This window comes from Rhinolophus sinicus, linkage group LG02 (genome assembly GCF_036562045.2).
Source record: "Rhinolophus sinicus isolate RSC01 linkage group LG02, ASM3656204v1, whole genome shotgun sequence".
Taxonomy (NCBI): domain Eukaryota; kingdom Metazoa; phylum Chordata; class Mammalia; order Chiroptera; family Rhinolophidae; genus Rhinolophus; species Rhinolophus sinicus.
In genome coordinates this window covers 197,776,984-197,792,563 of record NC_133752.1, presented here as the reverse complement: position 1 = coordinate 197,792,563, position 15,580 = coordinate 197,776,984, and the positions used below count along the sequence as shown (strand labels likewise).

The window sequence follows — 15,580 nt, the reverse complement described above, 5'->3', positions numbered from 1 at the left end:
GTCACCTGTGTGTTTTCATGCCAGAACTATACTATCTTGAGTACTGTACTTCTATAACAATTCTTGAAGTCAGGGAGTCCAAGCACTCTGACCGTGTTCTTTTTCAGAGTTGTTTAGCCACGCACGTTCCTCCGCAGTTCCATATAATTTTAGAGCCAGCTCGTCATATTCTACAAATAAGCATGCTCAGATTCGATCTTGACTGCTTGTTTTGTAAACCATTTTGTGAAGAATTGCCATCTTAATGATACCGAGTCTTCTGATTCAAGAGCATGGTAAACTTGCCATTTTTTTGGGTCTTTTAAATCGTCTCTCAGCAACGTTTCACAGATTTCACTGTACAGGTCTCATGCATTTTATCCCTAAGCATTTCTATTTTTTTGATGCTTCGTTACTTTTTAAAAGTTAAACTAACCTTGCATTCCCAGAAGAAACCCAACTTTCTGCACACTGACGATGTCCTGGCCTCGTCTTCTGTCTTCCATTGTTTCAGTTGAGAAATTCTCTCTGAATTGTTGCTCCTTTGCAAGTAATGGCTTTTTTTGTTTGGGTTTTCACCTTGAGCTTCTTTAAAGACTATCTCTTGGTCTTTGCTTTTTTCACCAGTTTTACTATAGTGTGTCCACATATAATTTTTTGTTTGTTTTTAATTCTGCTAGTAGTTCTTTAGGATTCTTGAATTAGTGATTTGATATATTTTGCCTGTGTTGGAAAAACTCCAGCCGCTGTCTCTTCATATATTGCTTCTGCCCGCCCCCCCGGCCCATCCTCCTAGGATTCCAATCACACGTAGAATTCTTCACTATATGCTCTGTATTTGCATTCCACTCCATTGTCTCTGTGCACCATTTTAGATATTATCTCCTGACCTGTTATAATTCATCAATTCACTCATGAGTTGTATCTACTCTGCAGTGATATCCATCTACAGAATATGTAATTTTGGTTCTTGTATTTTTCAGTTTTATCATTGCTACTGGAGTTTTCAAATCAATGTCCTTTTTAAAAATATAATTTCTAGTGCTCTACCACAATTCCCAATCTTATCTTTCATCTTCTTAAATATAGTAAGCAAGCTTATTTTAAAGTTTGTGTTTTACAAGTCTCATACTTAAGAGTCCTGGGGGTCTGTATCTATCATCTATTATTTCTACTGGTTCATGAGGTCTCCTCTTCTCGTATGGTTGGTTGGTTTTGTTGTGTGCCATTACTGTACAGTCTTGATGTGCATGGAAGTACCAAACCATAAAAAGTATCGTGCAAAGCAGAAATCATGCAAAATGATTTTACTAATCAATGGCTAAATCATAACTATTCATGACCTTTAAAAATTTTTGTCAAAACATTAAAAACTCATTGTTGTTGTAAATAAAAAGAAAATAATAAAAAATAATAAAAAACTAGTATCTATTTAGTGAGCTGTAATTAAAACATTAGAAACACTGAAAATTAAAGTGCTTTCTTTTCTCCTAAGAAACTTTTCAAGAGCAGTTGGAACCGTCCTTGCCTTCTTCTCATCGAATAACTTACCATACAGAGTGAATCCCTTTTCTATGCGTTAGCAAACTGTCATACTCCTGTCTAAGTCAGGAGTATGCTGGATTAGCTTCCAGCATTTTGTCCTTTGCACTTTCACTGTCATGAAATACCTTAGCGCATTCCTTTACTGTGCAGTGTTTCACTGAGATCACTTCCTCTAGGACACCTTCATCTTTTCCATCGCAATCACTTTCCTCGTTTTTGTTGATAAGTTGCCTTTACTCAGTTCCTCTAGCTGCCTGTCTTGAGTTTTCCAAATGGCAGCAATTTTTTCTATGACTCCATTTATGTTTGATTCTAATTTTACTTCCATCGTTATCATTTGTCACTTACTTGCCACACTTTCATCTGTTAGCCAATTCCTCTTTCACTTATCTATTCTTCTGAACTATCACATGGGTTTTTCAATGCGAGACAGAGGTAACACTGCACACTTTGCTGTGTGTGAAGTGAATGACATGCACAGGGACCAATCACAGACCAACTCTGAAAGGAGTGACAGGATTGGTCACTGGTACTTATACACATCTGTTATCTATGTCGTGATTTGTGGACTGGACTGTTGGCAGTGCAGACGGTACTTTCTGCAACCCCTCACAGTTAATGTGCCACAGTAACTAAAATGTGAGCCACGTTGTTGGGGACTGGTTTTATTATTTAACTCAAATTTGGTAATTCAAATTTGGTAATTCAAATTTGTGGATAATAGAATGGAGCAAAGTGAGGACTGCCTGTATCTGAAAAATTGTTCTTAGAAATAAAGTGATGCTCTGTTCCTCCAAAGAAATGCATTTGTTTCTGCCCGGCACTGGCAGTCCCAGCAATCTGGGGTCACGTTATTCCAACCTCAAGGTCGGAGACGTTAGAAATGGGCTTCAATCCTTGAGCAACTGATCCATTCCTAGTCACCTATGTTCCTAGGGGGCAGCTTTTTGGGGCTCCAACCCAAAGTTTGAAATGTTTACCAGGGTGTTCCCTTTCTTAGAGGCTTTATATCCCAAATCTTGACTCCTAGACTCACAGAGTGCTACTTAGGTTCTTAACTACTTTGTCCATACATTGGCCAACACCCAGGGACAAAATGGCCCCAAATGTCGTATTTCCACTTCTGGAGACCTCAGCCTGGAGACTGTTCACTATCTGGTGAGCTCTCCAGGGACTGGGCATACGTACGTTCGAAAATGCTTTCCAACCTTTTCAAGTTCACTTCCAAACTACTGAGCCGTTACCAGAAATGGGGCTCCCTATCTTAACGTGTTTAAAGCATGAATAGTCATGAATATTTATGAGCTCTGCAGTTTGAAATGGTTATGCTTCTCCTTATTTTTTACTCCCTCCAAAGAAGCATTTCTGCACTTTTCAATAGATCCACAGACTGAAATACAGGAAAGCAACTGCATTTTCTTAAGGTTTTCATGACTGTCCTTTAAGGTTCTCCTCATATCCGGGCAATACCTAATACTCAAATCACAACTTTCTAATACAACGCCAACAACAGTCAGAACAGAAAAACCGTCCTCTTTTCAACACGTGCAAAGACACAGATCAGTAAGTGGAAAGGAAGGCTCGTCCATTCGACAGATTTTCTAAGCTAGGCTAGGTTGTGGCCACTTTGGGTCCAGGAGTGAAGAAAACACAAATACCCTTCTCTCCCAACCCCTGGATCTGCCGTCCTAGGGAGGGAGACAGAAAAGAACCAACAATTGTAGCACACACTGTGTTAGCTGGAGACAGGGATGGGGGAGGGCTGCCGTTATAAGGGGGCAGAGAAGGCCTCCGCATGGAGGGAATGAGCACTTATGATATCCTTCCTCCGTATAAGTGGAGACTTGAAGCTGGGAGGATCCCACGGGGCCCCACGACCTCCCTGTACCCCAGCCCTCTCCATGGCTCGCACCCTCACCAGCCACAACGCGAGTGTTTCTCCTTGGCACCGACCAGCCTCATGGAGGGGAGGAAGGTGCTGCCAGGCTCTGCTCTTACTGGGCTGTTTCGCACGTCACTCCCCTAAAATTCTCCCCGCCCGTGCGAGGTTTTGGTTAGCAGCCGTCCCTTAGCTGCCCAATGCACCAGGCAACTCTGGTCACAGCTCTTAGCTCTGATACTACAGATGTGCCCTAACAGGTCACCCACACTCCAGTACAGACACGACATACTGTGGCCTCAGTGCCCCCAACTTCTGGAGCAGGTGTTAGCTGCCAGGGGACTGTGAATTCCATGAGGGCAGGACCATGGGGTGGGGCCAAATAATGGTCCACGCTCCTCTCCAGGAGCCCATGGACATGTGACCTGGCACGGCAAAGGGGCTCTGCAGGTGTGGTTAGGGTCCCCTCCCGCCCCCGGAAGATACATCCACGTCCTACCCTCCAAGAGTTTGGAATGGGATCTATTGAAATAGAATCTTTGCAGATGTAATTAGTGAGGAGGAGGTCATACTGGAGTAGGGGGGGTCCAAATCCAATATGACTGGTGTCCTTATAAGAAGGGGAAATTCGGACACGGACACACACACAGACACGCACGGAGAACCACGTGATGACAGAGGCAGGGGACTGGAGTGATGCTTCTACAAGCCAAAGCATGCCAAGGGTTGACAGCCACCAGCAGAAGTTAAGAGGAGGTAGGCAAGGGTCCCACCCAGACTCAGAGGGAGTGCGGCCCTGCCGACACCTTGACTTCAGACTCCGGCCTCCAGAAGGCCAAAGGATACATTTCTATTGTTTAAAGCCCAAGTCGTGGGGCATTGTTACAGCTGCCCCAGGAGACTGACACGGGTGAAGACCCTGGAAGGGGAGACTAGCCTGGATTAGCCAGGTGGGCCCAATCGAATCAATTGAGCCCTTAAAAGCGAGAACTTTCTCTGGCTGCAATGAGGCAGAGGTCGGTCAGGGAGATTCAGAGCGAGGGAACGACTCTGCCCACATTGCTGGTTTGACGACCAAGAGGCCACGAGCAAAGGGACGTGGCACCTCCGGCTGACAACCGGCAAGGAAACAGGGACCACAGATGGTGTTCAAAACTCACAGAATTGTACATCTAAAAAAGGATGACTTTTACTGTATGTAAATTATCCCTCAATAAACTTGACTTAAATAAACAACTCAAACCCATCCCCATTGCCTGCTTTTTAGGCAGACTAATGGAGGGAGGCGAGTCCGGCGTTGGAAGGCGGCCCAACACATCACCACGCCCACAGAGGGGGGCAGCGGGGGACTGGCTCGAGGGCCCCGTGGGACACAGCTGCCTCCCTCCCCACAGCCCGGCCACAAAGCAAGCCTGCCCTCGAGGGCCCTGACACCACTCGTTGTCTATTACCTTAGGAAAGGGGCTTGCCTTTGGCCGGGTTAGAATTTACCTTTCACTTGTATCAAAGCAAAGTGTCAAGCCAGGGGCGCACAGGAGCAGCTCCTGTCCCTTCAAGCTGGCCTTTCCGGCAGCAATTGTCGTGCTTCTATGACCAGGGCAGACGCACTACTTGGAGGGCCTATCTGCTTTCAATGCTGGAACCACCACACAAAGAGAAGGCACACGCGCTCACTTCTCGTACGTGGACCCTGCTTCCCGAAGGCAGCTCACTGGATACGTGATTACAGTTCACCTTCACCTATGACTCAATGCTGCTGACCTAAGTGGGTCAAAAGGATTTCACTTGAGCATTTAATGCCCTTAAGATAATCATCAGAACTAAACTGGGTTCTGAAATTTCCTGGATCACTTGTATTCATTCTTTCCCGTCTACCAACTTAGTCCTTTTAGTGAAGGGAAATTCTGAATTTAAAGACAAGTATGAATTGAGCCACGCACTCAGATCACTGTTAGAACGCTGCTCAGTCCTCCGTGCCGCTCGGTGCTGCAGGGAGAAGAGCCCCCTGACCTCTGCCCACCTGCCTCCCCGGCCCCCACCCCCCTGCTCTCTAAGTTGGCTCCTGCCCCACATGGCGACACTATTATCTTTCCTCAGGTCAGAGCCACACACCTTGTGTAGTACAGAGCTTTCCCCAAGCAGGTGACTGCACCTGCTGCTTTCCGCAGCACCCAGAACACTGCCTGGCACACAGTAGGTACTCAGTAAAGATCTGTTGACTAATGAATGAGCTCCAGAAGAAATGACTGAAATATTCAATGACAACTGCCACAGTAAAGGCAGACTGTGTCCAATCAGAGAGAGTCAAACTGCCAGAGGGTTCTCTGAAGGACAAAATTCCTGCGTCTAGTTTGGGGGAGAATCAAGGAAGGCTTCACGAAGGAGGTGGCATTTGATTAAGCCTCGAAGGAATCTCAGAGGGGGGCCAGGGGGAGCCACAGGCTCACGAAGCCACTCCTGTAGCTCCTGCTGGCTGCACAGTCACAGACAATGGTGAATATGGCAGCTATGGCTTCCAACCTCTGATCTCCGACCCCCAGGGGTCTGCGACTCATGGAGAGAGGGACCTTCATCCAGCTGCCATGCAAATGAACACATCATACATGCGTATTTTGGAGGAAAAGCACCGAGGGTTGTAAGTGTTCGCATCAGAGGTCGGCCTGGGCAGGAAGGTCAGGAAGATTTCCCTGAGAAAGTAATTTTAGGCTGCGATCTCAAAGGTAGAGATCTCATGGGGGTGGGGAGGTGGCTGAGGGTCAGGGAGTGTCCTAGGTGTGCGACAGGAACTGGAAATGGCCAGTGTAGAAAGGATGGCGGCCCCCAAGAGTCAGGGCCGTGCCTTCCCACGCACCACAGATGCCGGCCAGTGAGGGTGGATGAGTCTGTGTTAAAGCTGAGCGTGAACAATAAGCAAAGGAACAGCTATAGAGTCCTGTGTGCCAGGCACAACCACCCATGGAAAGCACTAGCATGCTTCCCACTTGCAGATGAGGAAACTGAGGCACAGGCCAGATGAGCGGCCCATCCCAAGCTGAGCTGCTAAGCAGCGGGCAGGACCCGGCACTTGTCCTGTTTCTGTGGCCCCAGCGGAGGCCACTTCCTGGACAGGGAGGAAGACAGGGCGACTCAAAACCAAACCTTCTGAGTCTGAGTGTCCGAGAGGGTTGGGGTGACATCAGAAAGACTGGTGGATAGAGGGCCTGAGGTCATGACAACAGTGACCAAGGGCAGGGGCCTCTAGGGAGGGGGCAAGGGTGGCAGGGTCCAGGCCGCCGTAGAGATTTCAGGCAGGCACAGGGAGAGGGAAAGCCCGCCGGGCCCTGGGGAAGGTGCACGCACCATCAGAAAGCGGTCCCTGGGCAATTTCACTTCACGTGTGTGGACATGACGATGGCAGCTGACTTAGAATGTGAGATGGATGGGTGTGTTCGTGCCTTAGACTGGAATTTCATCCTTTCAGCTCATAAAATGAATTGCTTTTCTGAGTTCTCCGTTTAATTGCTTGCTCTCCTCTTGCAGAGGTTTCATCCTCAGAGACTGTGCCAGTTGTAATTGGGCATGTATCTTTCTGAAACGCCTATCAAGGAAATGGTTTATCCTACTCAGGAAGCCTACATTTAAATCCATTCGTTCCAAACAGAGTAACTAAGTGCTTCCTAGGTATTGTGCGCCTTTGTCAGTCCATGGACATAGCTGCTTTTATTTCCCTTCTAGATTCTTCTTTCTCTTAAGTCTTGTGCTTCTATTCGTATTAAAGATTACCGGCCGTCCTTGAATGTGGTTAAATATTCACCTTCACTTAGACTTCTGACCTACACACTAAACGCTAACTTTGTTAGATTCATCTAAGTAAAGAGAATAGAGCAGGACAAAAGTCAATAATTTTCAGTTTCCAGAGTGAAAGAAAAATACCATGTTTTTCTCATCTTATATTGATATCCTGCACTCTAAATTCCCACAAAAAGCCCAGGACTTTGAAAGAATTACTCCCGCTTTCCACCTACCGCTTGGTCACCATCTTCTGTCATCCTCAGCCAGGGGTGCTAACCTTCCTCTTTTGCTTCAACACAGCAGACATGGTTGGCAGGGACAGTCTCGGGTGTTCCAGCTGCTCCAGCGGTGGATGGACAGCCCTTGACCCACCACCCATGGACTCTCCGTCTCTTTCAGAACTCCTGCCCCCACTGGTGAGTGTGCATACCTTTGCCCTACCTTCTTGCCAGTTCTAGAACCTTCTTTCTCCACTCTAGGCATAAACATTTCCACCCCCACTTCTCTTGTTATCACTTGTCACACAAGTTCTTTTAACCTGTTTGTGCTGGTCTTTTCTCTCAAGGAAAAGCAGCTTTGAATGCTTCTATAAGCCTCTGAGAGCTTTCTCTTCTTCACGCCTCTTCCTTGTCACAACCTTCCTCTTAGGCTCTCACTCCCACTAAGCTTTCACTGTCAACATAGTCGCACAACTGAACTAAAAAAAAAAAAATCTGCTGTCTCTTCCAGGACTCCTTGCTGAATATAATGGACTAGGTTTATTTTTATGATTTGAGAACTACAGCAACAGACTATCTTCCTTTCTGGAAAATGCTCTCCACGAGCGAGTTTTTCCAAGGAACAGAGCAAACGGAGGTAGCTTTCTGAACTTCTCTGTACCCTGGCCTGCCTGCTGTGGCCCAACTTCTCTGCAGGGACAGGGTGGGATCCGAAACTCCCCTGCCTCGACCTGGCGACAGACTCTCATGTTTGTCAAAGTGGAAAGAAAGGCGATCAGAATACTCAAGCAAACCCTCCCCTCGCAATCCTAAAATCCTAGGATGTAAACACATCAAATACTGCCGTTTGTTTCTACTGTAAATAACTTCCACACACCGAGGGATGATTCAATTTAAAACAGATTTCAAATTTCTCAGAACAATTTCCCTTTTAAACATCATTCACATGAATCCCATGTCCAATGCAAAGACAGAAAGACAGAAATAGAAAGTAAGTGGACACTTCCTAAGACACTAACCCAGTTAATAAGCTGTCCCATAAAATGAACTTAAATGAGATTGCAGTCTCCAATTGATCAAATTTACTCATAAACTTAGATAGAGGGAAATATGCTCATTGTGTTGGCAGCCTACTAAATGTCAACTTTTCCAAAAAAGAAAGCTGCCTGAAAATGCTTCTAAAAATTCTGGTAAAAAATACACCATCCCATTTAACATATAGGTAATAAAAAAAAACTTGCTCTCAGATAATCAAGATTTGACTGTCACTTGATTCTGCAACTCTGTTTTTATAAGCCTATTGCTTAACTGCAAATATGCATTTCAATACTCATGCAAGGCTGACAACTACTTGGAGTATTTCAGAGAGGGACAGACATATCCACATGTCAACCTCTAAATAACCTGGTCTCTTTCACTAGAGCTTGGCAACTTGTCACCTCGGTGTGGTTATCACATAACCACAGAAGTATTCAGTTACAAATGGCTGCAATGGGTGACACTCACTCTTAAAAATGGAAAAAAAAAAAAAAGGGAACTACGAGATACCGTTTACTTAACTATAATTTCAAATCATTCATTGGAAGCTTCATATCCTTTGAGACAAGTAGTCACTCTGAATTTGCCTTCCTAACTTTTTCAAAGTGATGCTTTTTCAGAGGTTTACTTGTGGTCTCAGCAAAAAGTGTAAAACAATTGGAATAGAAACCGCCATATACTCTATTTGCAAATCTCTTAAAACAGAGTAAAATAAAAGCAGTCAGATGAGTGACTAGAACACAGAGCGATTTAATCAATGCGTTTTAATTTCTCTGTGTATATCTTATCTCCACAGCTGGACTGTCAGCAGGACCCTCGGTCTGTTAAATAGAAGCACTTCCCAACTCACAGGGGCTAAAATATACCCCTTTCCTACTGAGTCCGGTGTTGGCAATTTGAATCTGTGAGTTTGCAGAAAGAAAGAACATTTTATTTCATTAGCTTCTCAAGCCATCTCATCAAATGTCTATTTAATGCAGTATTAGTGATAATTACGAATGGAATCGTGTCACTGCAACCACCACCTGTACACCACCGATGCACTGGGGACTGCATAGGGACGGCTGGCATAGCGCCCCCTGATGGAGGAACGCACTCTCGCTATCTGAGGGATGAGGAAACTACAAAAGGCCAAGGGGGCATCCTATTGCGTCTGTATTTCTAGGTACCCCCCAACCACCTGCTGCCACCCCCCATTTGAGAGCTGTAGAAAACGGAGGCCTATCAACAAATACTGGTTGAATTGAGTTCTGTTCCTCACTTATTTGTTCAATGAACATTTCTAAGTACCTACTCAGCCTGTAGGCCAGCGGGGCAGAAAGGAATAAGATGTGCTCTGCTCTCAGCGAGTTTGACTCGGTGGAGACAATTCGACCAACAAGGGACCGTGATGCCGGCGGCACCTGGGATGGGCCCAACGAAGTCGTGTCCAAGTCCAGACGACCTGACCGCGCCTGTGTCTGCAGACCCTCCAAGGATGATGAACAATCCTCTGCAGGCCCAGCGATACGAGAGACACCCAAGGAAGGACTCATGCCAAATGTATCACCACCAAAACACACACCACTCATGACCGTTTTGTTCTTCCTGCTATAGCTTTCTTGTTTACCGAGCCAAAAATGAAAAAAAAAAGTTGTGTGTCTGGGTCAAGGTGTGTTCCTTTCTGAAAGCCTTTGAGAAGTTATAAAGTGATCAGGGCAAAAGTAACAAAGGTGTCTTACGGGGCTGAGAGAGGCAGACACTTAGGGTGTGGCTTCTTCGTCTTTAAGACACCTCCTGGGCTGACCCAGGTTCTGCACATTGTACAAGGAATGTTCACGTAAATGTACAAAGAATGTACACATAAAGCATGACTTTTGAGCCTCCCAACCCTTCAGAGAGGGTTTTCTGATGAGAACAGCAGTTTAGAGAGGCAGACAAAGGTCCCCCCCTACCTCCCAGCCTAGCAGGCAGCAGCTACGGGATGGGAATCCCAGTCTCATGGTGAATGACCTATACCCCCTGTCTACCATACCAAGCTACCTCTCTGATACAAACCAAAATTTCCAAACACTTTTTCTCGTAGTGTATGCTGACCTCAAACCAGATGCGGCTCAACCACAAAAATAACTATACAAGGTCTGACAGAGTAAGGAGTAAATTCTTTACTTTTTGAAGTGCATAAACTCTTCCAGACACCACGAAATCACTCCTACACAACGCTAAGTAATTAAGTACTCTAGAAGTAAAGAACGAACACACCTCCAGAGCAAATCGGATTATGTCTGTTATCCATAGAACAGGCTGGAAAATTCACATGCAAGTTGTTCTTTCCATAAGACTCACAGTGCCTGCAAGGGACAGAAATACTTGGAAGAAGAAACAAGTTCTTTTAAATACAGTCCACTGGACATCTAGGGCTTTTCCTGTTAAGTTCTTACCTTAAAACTATCTTAACACCAAGTTGGAAATAAAAATTATTTGCCTAATTTTCCGTGACCACATGGCCTTAGAGGCGAACTAGCTTGTTCTGTGTAATTAATAAGGCAGAAATAACAGACAGCAAATGTCTCGCCTACAGACAGAAACTGCCTTTATTTGAAATATCTATGAAACATTTAAAAGCCTGACTCTACACCAAGCTGCCAAAAACAAAAATATAAACAGCGGCCCTCAAATTCCAAGAAAGCAGGAATTATCCAGGTCACATCCTCAAACTGCAAGACAACAAATCAGTGCAAACGTCCAACACGAAGACGATGGCCACCTGCAAGTTAAGACCCCTGTTCCATTTGCCACTAAGAATATATCCTCACATGCAGAGGCTGTGAGAGAGGGAAAAAAGAGAGAAGAGGATTTGGCGTGTTTAAAATCTGTGTACACTCAGCAAAGAAACATTTTCATTAAAATTTTTCAAAAAGATTACAGAATATTTATTATCAAAACATACATGCTCACAGACAGCATGCCAGAAAAAGAATATTTAAATAGTAAGATGTTATGGCAAAAGCAATTTCCCCCTCGACACCCCAGTTTTATCTTTTAAGACGGTAAGGACAATCTATAAGTGTCTTTTTTATATTCTGGTATTAAAATCAGCTTCACGAGCGATCCATGGTTGTCGTATTCAGTCAATACTGAACACAACAGCCCAAAGCAGCTACTCCATAAATATTTACAGAGTGAATGAATTAAATACAGACCGCATTTTGCCATGCATAATGCATATTTTTTTGCCCAAATTTGTAAGGGAAAAATAAGGATGTGTATTATACATGGGTAGTACTAATTCCCTATCTATACATTTTTAATTCTTTCATTTATGCTTATAAGCTGAAAGTGTAATTCTAGAAATAAATTACGATATCCATATGCAAAATAATACCCTGGAATACGATTTTGTTGAACTTATGACGAACTTGCAACAACGAAGAGTTCTTGGCCTTCTGTGATGCATAAATATCGTAAATTTGTTACCTGTACATAAAATTTCTTGTACGTTATATCTGTTCTTGTGTTTTGTAATTATTTGTTACATAAAATTTCTTGTACCACAGTATGTTAAAAAATAAATGCTAAAATTCCTTTATAATACAAAAAACAAGTACCTAAATGTAAACAAATAAAAATTTGAATTAAAAAATTAAAACGATTTTTTCCCTAAAAGTTTGGGCCAAAAACGTGAGTGCGCATTATACACAGCAAAATATGGTATATATTTCTATATCCATATATATTTATATATGGATTGGCTAGATAACTTATGGTATCTAAACACAATGGAATATTATATCGACACTGAAAATAATCAAACACAAATTTACACACAGGAAAAGATTTGTCATAACCTAATAGTTAATAAAGCAGATTACAAAACAGCTTATATAGAAAAAACACGTTTTTTCTCTCTTCTGTCATTCTCACCCACACATACCATGTTTAAAAAGCAGTTTACAAGTTTGACAAACATGAGCTAGTAAAAACAACTATTTTATGATTATGGAATGATTCTTATATGTCTAAGATACAAACAAAGAGAGAAAGTCATTTTTCCTACCATCAATTAATTTGCTTTTGCTTCAAAGTAGTACAGAATTTTGTCAGGCTCTCTGTCTGGCCCCTCATGCGCAGTGACCACGAAATCTGTACCATCCGCCACTTCTCCAGGCATCCCTGTCCTAGCTGATGGCAGGTCTAGACCTGAGCTACCACTATCTCAGCAAGCCATCTGCTTGATATTCAAATTCGAATAAAAGCAGCTAAAGCTGGCATGCTGCTCCTGGCCGTGTCTGTGACTTCAGTGTCTGTTAAGTACTAACATTTCTCAGTTGTATTACCTAGTTTTCAACTACGTGGAACCAGCCTGCCATAAAGAAATGAAGTTCCTAGAGAAACTGACAGGAGCAAGTTTTCAGAACTTAAAAGGGAATCTACCCACATTTATCTTACTTTCAAAGCACCAAAAATATATCCAACGTTGCATCACAAAGTAATAATTAACCCTCAAATGGCTAGTCTGTAGGGCAACGGAAGTCAACACTTAACCATTTCGGTCTGGAAACACGAGTAAATCAAACCTTCTATTTACCTGTAATGACAGCGTCTTGGTTCTGAGCTTGTCTTGCCACAAACTGTTACTTCACGGAGGAGGCAGGGCCTTTAACTGCGGCCTTGGCAGTGAGAAGGTAAAGGAGGAAATGATTACGATGTGTCCTCTGGATTCTCCCCAGCTCTCCACCACCTTGGAAGAGGAAAGTCACCGTGACCCCACTTCTTCAAAGGGAATGGTGTGGCAGGGTCGCTACCAGGAAATCCCTGGGCCCCTCCTAGTACCCTCTGGTTTGGGGGGGAGTGGCTGGGGTTGGGGTGGGCGCGCAGCCCCGAAGGTCCCAGAGCGCCCCGCGAAACCCAAGACATTATACAACCATGGGCTTTTCTCAGCAAGAACCTTGACATTTGGGGCACGCCGTCACTCCTTTCAACTCAAAGAGGCGAGGTGAACACGGGCGTGTAGCTGTCCCCTGTTAGTCTTGGGTGGGCGTGGGGCAGAACCGACCCTCCGGACTTTCGCCAGCACCACCTCGCACCCCTGGGGCCGCGCGGCCGGGACCCCGGGGAGACCTGGGGGCCGACACCCCGTGCCTGACCCGCGGGGCCCAGGACTCGGGTGGGCGTCGCGCGGCGGAGCCGGCCCTTTGCTCGCCTCGCCCGGCCCATTTGGGTCTCCAGCCCGCGTTCGGGCGCAAAGTGAGGCAGTTCCTCAAAGGTGTCCCACGGCTGTCAACTAACCCGCCAGTGAGCTTCTCCCGCCGGACCGCAGCCGCCGGGCGCGCGGCCCTGAGGGTCAGTCTGTTGGGGCCTCGGGATACCTAGCCTCGGGGAACCCCGGGAATCTCGAGAAACGCTCCCGGTCGGTGACGCCCCAACTCGACCGCGCTGTGGGGAGGGCGCGCCCCACGTCCCGCCTGGGGGGGCCTTCCCTCCCGCGAAACAACCAGAGGACCAGTGTCTCTGAGGTCCCGGCCTCGACCTCCACACAGCCCCCAGCGACAGCCGCGAAGGCCGGGGCTCCGGGCAGGCCCCCGTGCTAGGAGGGAGGCGGAGCAGGGGGCGGCCCCTGGGCCCGAGGTTCCTCCGCACCAGCCACAGCGAGCGCCCTCGGCCCGCGCCCCCGGTCCCGCGCATGCGCCGCCGGCCCTGGCCCCTCCCCCCGTCCGCGGCCGCTCTGGGTCCCTGGGTGCGGAGGCCCGGACCGTAGAACCTCGCGCGCGCCCACCCGCACCCGGGCACCTGGGGCCGGGTCCGCCGCCTGCCGGTCCGTCGGGCGAACGCGCCGAGGGAGGCGGCACCCGGCCGGGCGCTAGCGGCCGCCTCCGCCCCCGCCGCTCGCTGCCCCCGCCGTGGGGCCACCGCGTCCCCTGCCCATGCCCGGCGCCGCCTGCCTCGCCCGTGCCAGCCGCACCCCCGCGGCACGCGCCGCCCCTCGGTCTCCCAGCCTGGCCGGGCAGCGCCGGCGGGTGGCGCGGGTGGCCCGCCCGGAAGCCCCGCCCCGGGGCCCCCACTTCGACCCCGACTCCGCCCCTACTCCAAACCTCTGGACCCGCCCCCGAGCCCCCAGCCGCGGCCCGGGCGGGACACACCCCCGAGTGGCGGCATCCCATTGGCTGCCCATGGGCCGGGGGCGGGGCCGCTCTCGGCTCCTCCCTCCTTGTGGCCCGCGGCCGCTGCACTGTTGGGGAAACTGAGGCGGGGGAGGCGGAGGGACTGCCAAGGTCACCGGATGGGCGGGTACGGCGTCGCGACGGGACACCGTATGCGGCTGGGCATCGGCGCGCGTCCAGCCCCGCGCACTCTGAGGGGCTGAAGTCCAGGCGGGGTTGGGCGCCGGGCTGAGGGACGGGTGGCGGTTCCCGCTGGGCGCCCAGGCTACGCTGGCTATGCCCCTCGTCGGGGAGCTGGGCTCTGCCGGTCTGTACGATAAACTGATCTAGACCCCGCAGAGGCGCTGTGCCCTGGAGTTCCGGGGTGCGCGGGGTGCGGGGCGGATCGGGGCGGTGTGGTCCCTAGCACCTCAGGATGCAAAAGTACGAGAAAGGGAACGCGAGCTGGGAGGACGCGTAAACAGCTTGTGATAGTTCCCGGGCGAGGGCGGCGGGCGGGGGACCGAGATGGGTGAAGGGCAACCCGGACACGCGCTGGGACGCACTGTCAACTCCCACCACCAGCCCCCACCCCAGCAGAGGATGCCGGAGAGCCGCGCAGGCTCCCGCGGTGCGTCGGGGTGAGGGGCTGACTGTGCTGGGCCAAGGGTCTGGGCCTCTGCCAGCGGAGGGGGAGGTCGCGGCCGGGCCGCCTCTGGTGAGAAGAGGGGAGAGCTGCAACGCGGCTTTGTTTGCGCGACGACGCCCGAGCTCCCTGCGGGGAATGCACAAAGCCCCCGGTGCCAGCGCATCAGGACACCCCTTCTTTGGGAACAAAATGTGTGCTATGCCAGCCCTCCTCCCTGCCCCCGCCCCTGCTCCAGCGCTGTTCTATTTGTAGCGGAGCGCCCAGGAGGACCTACTCAGGGCAGGAAACCAGCTCCAAACAAATCCTGCATTAGGAAGAGACCCTGGAGAGCAGGCCCACCTGGCCCTTTCCCAGGTGTGTTTTAAACTCACCTTTGTTGATT

General features: G+C 48.2%; 1 protein-coding gene across 11 annotated transcripts in view; it reads right to left on the bottom strand.

Annotated features, from left to right (window-relative positions):
- PPARA (peroxisome proliferator activated receptor alpha) overlaps positions 1–14,338 on the bottom strand; it is a 66,976-nt gene extending 52,638 nt beyond the window's left edge. For 3 of the 11 annotated variants that reach the window (XM_074326568.1, XM_074326567.1, XM_074326575.1), the window contains exons 1-2: positions 14,200–14,335; positions 12,998–13,150 (exon numbers count right to left, since the gene is read on the bottom strand). The gene's annotated coding sequence lies outside the window, so the exon portion shown is untranslated. Of the gene's footprint in view, positions 1–7,407; positions 7,800–12,466; positions 12,813–12,997; positions 13,151–13,698; positions 13,988–14,199 lie in introns of those variants that run through there. The other 8 variants (XM_074326573.1, XM_074326570.1, XM_074326574.1 and 5 more) reach the window with 6 other exon arrangements.
- Positions 14,339–15,580: the final 1,242 nt, after the last annotated feature.